Source organism: Uloborus diversus, chromosome 5 (assembly GCF_026930045.1).
Source record: "Uloborus diversus isolate 005 chromosome 5, Udiv.v.3.1, whole genome shotgun sequence".
Lineage (NCBI taxonomy): Eukaryota > Metazoa > Arthropoda > Arachnida > Araneae > Uloboridae > Uloborus > Uloborus diversus.
The window spans coordinates 46,715,170-46,723,022 of NC_072735.1; the positions used below are offsets into that span (position 1 = coordinate 46,715,170).

At 31.4% G+C, this 7,853-nt stretch overlaps 1 pseudogene; it reads right to left on the reverse strand.

Moving 5' to 3' along the window:
• The window catches only part of LOC129222901 (solute carrier organic anion transporter family member 74D-like), a 34,741-nt pseudogene extending 27,190 nt beyond the window's left edge, over positions 1-7,551 (reverse strand).
• Between the last annotated feature and the right edge of the window lie 302 nt (positions 7,552-7,853).

Sequence of the window (7,853 nt, forward strand, 5' to 3'; positions counted from 1 at the left end):
GGGGGCAAATTGTATTATCTTTTAACCATGCACAACTTGTAAATGTGATAATTGGTTAATGAGACTTTAAATTGCATTCTGAGAACCTGTGCCATAATTTTGGGCAAGTTTACTCATTGTATAATTCCAGTATCTCTGCAATTACTTTCTATCTCATGAAGAAAAAAAAATGACTGCGGCATTTTTTCACAAAGTTGAGTAGTTATAGAAATGTGTAACTGATTAGTATTTACTTCCTTTAAAGCTATTTTATTCCTTTGAAATGTTTCAAGAATTTAATAAAAGTAACTCACTTAGGTATCCGACTAGGTTCGGAGCAGTTTTTTTTTAAAAACACTATTATGAAATAATATTAATGTTTTTTTGGAAGCAGAATGATCTTAAAACATGTATTTTGATTAAAACTAAACCATAATATCATTAACTTTTTTTAAATGGGTGATTTTTTGGCAAAAATGACTGAAAATTACTAGTTAGGAGAAACACTGTATTAATAAAAATTAACTAGCTATAAACAATTTGCTTAGATTTTTTCACATATATAAATATTACATATGAAACAGACGGCAGGTTAAGAAATATTTCAAGAATTTTAAGGTTTATGACAAATTACGTGACTTGATCCAGAAATTTCTCAAAAATTTGTCACCTTTTTTCGGTAAAAAAGTTATAAATCAAAAAATATTTCATCATTTACAAAATCTGTGGTCTATTCCACTCACAAGTACTTACAAGACAGTTATGCCAAATTTCATGCTTGAATACTGAATAGAATTTGCAAAATCATGTTTTCCGTAGCCACTATCGAGAAATAATTGCATTCTTCAAAAACCGTAAGAAAAGATTAGACTTAACACGCGTTATACTGCAGACACTTAGTATTCAAATGCTTATAACGTGAGTTCTAATTCGCGTAGATTATAAAACCAAAATGTTTCATAATCTTCCGGAATGGGGCTGTTGAATAAAACTATTTTGAGAAAAAGTTAATTTTGGTGGAAAATCGCCTTTTCAACGTACCTTAATAACCAAAACATTATTGAAATTCAAACAATTCAAATCTGTCATGTGATAAGATTTTCAGATATTTTTTTAAACTACAATGCTTATTTCATTTAGAAAGTTTTTAAAAGCTATTTTAAATGATGTTACATCTGTCTCAATGATTTTATCAAACCCGTCACAAATGTTTGTCATACCTATCACACCAAATTTTCCCAAAAAATAAATATTTGATTAAATTTAAACATTGTACTCCTATTCAGACCTGCAAACAGAACTTTGGAAAGTTTCCTGTTTTTCGATGAAAGAATGCATTTGCTACAGTAACTTAAGCATCTTTTTTGAGACCGGTGTGACAGTGAGATCTTATAACTTTATTTATACTAAAAATTAGGATTTGACCGATGCATCGGCGCCGATGGTTCAACAATTTAGCCATCGGCATCGGCGGCCGATGTTAACTTGCAGGAAACATTGGCCCATCGGCCTTAAAAAACATCGAAAAGCCGATGGAATTGGCCGATGTTTTTGGGAAAAAAAAGGATCTTTGTTGTTTTACTTTTTAATACAAAGTAAAGTGAGTTATTGTTTTCACATAAAATTGTTTACTTAAATTTCAGTATGAATTTTTATTTCAATCACCCCTGAAAGAGTTTTTAATACTGCATTCAGGTACCAAACAAGTTAATTATTGCGTTGTTTCTTGCGGTTGGATGTATGTAAGTATCTCTCATAAGTCATAACTCAAAAATGGTAAACTGTAGAAGGCTAAATTTTCGCGTGTGGGGTGTGCGTACGTTCCAGTTGTGCAATTCCCTTTTTGTTTTCAATTGGGTGTTCTAAAAAGCCTATTTACTTATTTTTTTGTGGCTGTTAATTACTTATTTCAAGGCAAAACTAATACAGCGCCTCAGACTGACGATCATTTGGTGATATATTGCCGAATTGGAGACCATGCAAACAAATATGAGATGGCGAAACCGGTTTTGTTTCATTTTGTTAGATTCTCGTTGAACCGACGGTAATTTTTAATTTTTCAATATTTGTAATATGAATCACAGTAATGCAGTCTTTTTTGTATCGCTTCGGCGGAGCTACAAGTTTGGGGCCCGTCAAAATACATTTTGGGGCCCTATTTCTCAATCATAGAAAATGTAAAACATTTATCATAAGCATTTTCTAACTCGGGCCCCTACGGTTATGGGGCCTCTTGTGCAATTGCAATATTTTAAATCCGTCACTGCGCGTCAAAACAAACTCGGGTGCAAGTTTTAAAAGAGTTTTTCTGCTCAATGTTTATGATTACTTTGAACTCTTTTTTTACGACTATTTTTTGTATTTCCGAGAACACTTGCGTGCCCCTCCTCCCACTCCCTCAATTTCTGAAATTAAACTGTAGTTGTACTTTTGAGTTGTTTAAAGTAACACCATTCATAAAATTAGAGGTTTTTTTTTTTTTTTCAAGCTTTATTTTTTGTTTAGGAAAAATTTAGAGAATTAATCTAACAAAATTGATTAAAGACGTTTTGAATAGTGACATAATTCGGAAATCAAAGGGACTTTTGAATTTTTTCTTCGTAAGTGCTGAAGTTGATACAGAAACTCTTCCGAGGCGTTGGTGGTAGCGATTCTGTACTAAAAAAATGAGGCCGAAGTTTAAGGTTGTGAGTTACCCCAAAAATAAAGGGTGACCCTCTTAACCCACCCTCGTCGTGTCAAGCATTTCTTACATATTTAGAGATTATTTATTTTGGTCAAGAAATGTCATTTTGTGTATTTCTTATATTTGTTTCACCTATATTTCGTAATGCGCCATCTTTTTTGCATCATCAATAGCGATCGATTTTTTTTTCTGTTATTGAAAAAAGTTAGTAAGTTAAATAATAGTTACCGCATAAGTAACTATTTTTATGTATTTATATAAAATCAATGAATAAGTTATTTTCGTTTTCATCATATTTTTAATAATATGTTATAGAAAAGTTTAAAGGATTTTCTATTATGCAATTTTTTAAATTTCAGAAAATTATTGTTAAATTGAAAAATTAAATTTGAACATGTTCGTAGTGCTTCATAAAAGATTAAACAATCAAATTATTCAATATTACGTGTGCATCAGATCAAGTAGTATATGTATTCAGTTATTAACTTGGTGTAAATATTGAGTTTGTTTATTGTAGTTGCGTTTTAAGAACCTCGCTCTTTTCATGCTATTTCTTTTTTCAGAAAAATTTATGTCACTCTTATAGTTTTTATGAAAAATGCAAACTTTTCTATTCATAAATTTTAAATAAGTATAAAAATATTCCTAATATGATTTAATATTGAAATTTATCTGTTACCTTTTTTGTTTAATTTGATGACTAAAAAATGTTTACGTGCAATTTTCCCAATTTTAATTGCGTTATTTGTTGACGGTATCATAGTTTTATTCTTAATTTTAATGATAAAACATAATTTAATGTTTTTTAACTATGTTTAATGTATCTAAATCTATACATTATTACAATATTACTGAAATCTTAGTTATATGTTCAATTTAAAAAAATCAATTGGTTATTAAACAGTCTCTTTGCTTCTCTTCCTTTTTTTTCTTTCTTTCTTTCTTTTATTTTATTCTTTTTTTTTTGGTTGTTCTTTGTCTTCCATCATACAGCAGTCAAAAAAGGAAAAACATAACTACACCCTATACAGATAGTACGTACTACGATCCAAAAGTTCGGGGGACAAGCTGTATAAAACCTTACCCAGAATAGTTCACATAATCGAAGCACATCCACCTTCAAAAGGTCACCATGAGGGACTATGTCAGTGTTGCCAGATGGTCAAATCCAGATTTCCCCAATTCCCTTCCAACTTTTCCCCCAAAAAGCGATGTTTTCTATCAAAATTCCCCAAATTTAAAAATTATTTTTCCACTAAAATTTTTATAAAAAGAATCGACTTCCTCTTATATTTTTGTCTCTTGAAAAAATCCCCCGCCCCCCCCCCCCCCCCCAAATAGCCAAATTTTCTTACAAAATTCCCCAACTTTTTTTCTTCCGATTTTTGCTTTTTTTTCTCTTTATCTTTTTTTATCTTTACTAATAATAAAGCTGAAAGTCTCTCTCTCCGGATCTCTCCCCCTCTCTCTCTGTCAGGATCTCTGTGACGTGCATAGCACCTAAATCGTTCGATTGATTTTCATGAAATTTGGCAAAGAATCAGTTTGTAGCATGTGGGCGCGCACCTTTAAGCGATTTTTCGAAAATTCAATTTTGTTCTTTTTCTATTCCAATTTTAAAAACATTTTCCCGAGCAAAATTATCATAAGATGGAAGACTAAATTACCAAGTTATCATAATATGGAACCGTAACGTGGGCAAGCCAATTGGCGAGAAATTCACCATGCATTATTTGTAAATATACAGGGGAACCAAAATACCTTTTAATTTTTCTACTACGGGCAAAGCCGTGCAGGTGCCACTAGTCATAGATACAAGCGCCTGACCGAAAGATAAGAAATAACCAAATATTTTTTTTCTACTCGCAATTAATACTCTGCTTCTGTAAATTTTAACTATGATTTTTGTATATATATATATATATTTATCCAAAAATATTCTTCATCCCACTTATTTTTGCCTGTTTCACGTATCAACTAGAAACCCACGCAGAACTATTAATGCGAATCCCGTACATAATATTCCACACAATATGAAATGCGAATTCCCTAAAGTTGAACAAAACTAAACCAACGCTGTTTGATACAAACAATGTAACTACCAGATGTCAAGACGCAAATTTAATTACAAATTTTCCCGAGGTTTTTTTCCCCCAAGAACATTTTTCCCCCAAAGAATTCCCCTCAAAACCCATTTCCTCAAATTTTCCCCAGAGAGCCCCAGATTTCCCCAAAATGGGAAAATTTCCCCCAATCTGGCAACACTGGACTATGTACCTCTTCCAGCGTTCATATAACTTTTGAAAACACTCATGGAAGTCATTTTTCGCTACCTTCTGTGATGAAGCTTTATCTTCTCCTGACGGAAGAAAGCGGCGTCCATGCAAATCTTTTTTGCTGGGAACAGGTAAAAGTCATACGGAGCTAAGTCCGACGAAACATTATGTTATTTGCTTGTCATATCAGAGTATTGACAAACCAAACTGTGCATCCTCAACATGAAAGTCGCCTTCTTCCTCACGATGAAGTTAAAGCCTTACAGGAACTTGCGAAAATGGCTGTCAGTGCTTCTAAAAGCTATACGAACGTTGGCAGAAGTGCATAGTCGTTCAAGGTGATAATTTTGTAGATAGATGTGCTTCGGTAATGTGAACTATTCAGGGTAAGGTTTTATACAGCTTGCCTCAAACTTTTAGATCATACTACGTACTTATGAGTTTCCAACTTACTATTTCATAACATTTTTGAGTGACGCAAGTTTACGCGGATGAAGACATCACAAGTGAGTTTGCGATAATTAACTAAGGAGGAGTTCAAAATGGAAATTTCGGTCATCTATATGTTCTTAGGTACATATGCATGTACAGATGTGCCGAAAAAACTTGTGAAGTTTAAATTGGGTGATCGTAAAATATAAATTTAGGTCGAAATCTGATAAATATATTTTGTGATTACAATTCCTTATTCGTCGAAAGAAAGTAAAGTGAAATGAATCAATGATCCTTTAAACCTGACAATCTTATCAGTTTATTTCTGTTCGATTTTTTTTGCCATCGGCCAACAACATCGGCCATCGGCCATCGGCCATTTGGAGGAAAACAATCGGCCATCGGCCATCTTTGAACAATCGGCATCGGCCAAAAAATGCCATCGGTCGAGTCGAGCCCTACTAAAAATCCTGTTAAATATTTTGTTACAAAAAATTAAGTGTTCCAAAGGATAAACAAATATCACAAATAGTAATATACACACACACATACAAAAATTATCCTGTTAGTATTCCTGGGTGTTCGAAAATATTATGTTTTTCGTAAATATAAGTTCGTTATATTACGTTAACTTTAGGCTCAAAAAAAAAAGAAAGTTACTTTTATTAAAATTTTCTTTATAATTTCAAGAACCTCATGTTATTAGCTTTAATTTGATGTATTACTATCAGGATTATCCAATTTTTAAATTTCAACCCTCATGTCCACTTGTTCGTGGAATTGCCCTTGAACAAATTTAGAAAAAATTGCATTTCTAGCAAAAAATAAAATTAATTTGGTACAGGATTGGCAACATCTCATTCTAGTTTAGAAAAAATAAAATAAGTATTTTTTATAAAAATCGGGAAAATAGGAACAACAACAAATTAGTGATGATTAACATCAATTTAAAGTTCTTAAATAGTTAAATATAAACAACAAAAGTTGGTCATTGTTAAAAGATTTCTGCTATTACAGTGTACTGCACAGTTTTAAGTTCCTTTAAATGAAAGTAAAAATGTGAAAGTGAAAAAGCTGAAACATTGAAAAACCAAAAATAAGAAGGAAAATATTTAACCATCAAATTTTGGCACAAATACTTTTTCAATACATTACACATTGCTTGATTTACAAAGTGAAACATAATTTACTACATAAATAAGTAGTTACAAATAACATACTGAAAGGATTTTCATAAAAACTAAGGCAAAATGATGACAACATGAATCCTAAAGTGGGTCCAATAACTCGAAATACGTATTTGGTACCTGAAACAGGAAATTAAAGTAAATCCTAATGCACAAAAGATAAATTCTTATTCATGTAAAAGAAAAAGAATAAATAATTGAATAAAAAAAGTAATTGGGGAGAATAGAGAACAAGTAAAAATAAGGGATATACATAAATATTTTTTTTTCTCTTGAACCTCAAAGTTTGAAACTTAATTTCATACAACCATGATTAAACATAGCACAATAATAAATAAAATGAAACATAATAATCAAGATTAAAAATGTGCCTTGATGCACAATGGAAAAGTATCAAACAAAATTTTCAATGTAGAATATCATATTTATGTTAACAAGTATTTCGAAATGTTCCTTTTTCTTCCTGCTTACCTATATACAGTGGTGAATCCCTTTTCTTGACACTATCGTCTAAATATGGAGTGCCAATCGTATAATATCCCATAGAGCCAAAACCATTCAAAAAATTGGCAAAGAAAAATAAACTGATAGCTATAAAGCTTTCAGAAAGTGTAGAATTATCACACTTAGGCTTGGTAATTACATGGTCACACAATTTTGTAGTAATATTAACAGCAGTATGATTTCTCTTTATTACAGAACCATACATTAAGTAAGGTAAACAACAGAGAAAGCAACTGAAAACCGACACCATCATACTAAAAGTAATCAATTTTGGCCTGTGGAATCGCTTTCCATAATAACCCATAAAAATACTGAAGAGCGCTGGGCTTAAATTATCTGCAATCAATATGATGCCAGTGACTGAACTATCAAATGAGTAACGCTTCTCTAATGTTGATAAAATTCCAATAAAATAAGAGAAATAGGCTCCTTGTAAAATACCAATAAGACAGAAAAATAGTAAATAACATTTCGGATTTGTAAACATTTGGCGATATTTTGAGAATTTGGAATCACGAGAAGCATGAATATCTGAATCATAGATATCCTGAACAGTATTAAATTGAGTTTCCATTGCTCTTTTTTACGTTATCTACAGTAGCACCTTAAAGCTTATGCACTCATGAAGCTAAGAGAGGAATATAAGTTTTCGTAGGTTCATACTTTTAAAAAAATTATAATTTTTAAAATCGAGCTTCTGGCGAAAATACGTATGGTCATTGAAAATGCCACTGTTATTCAATAGCAGTAGCTGATTTATTTTAAATTAGATACATTATTTAAATGTTT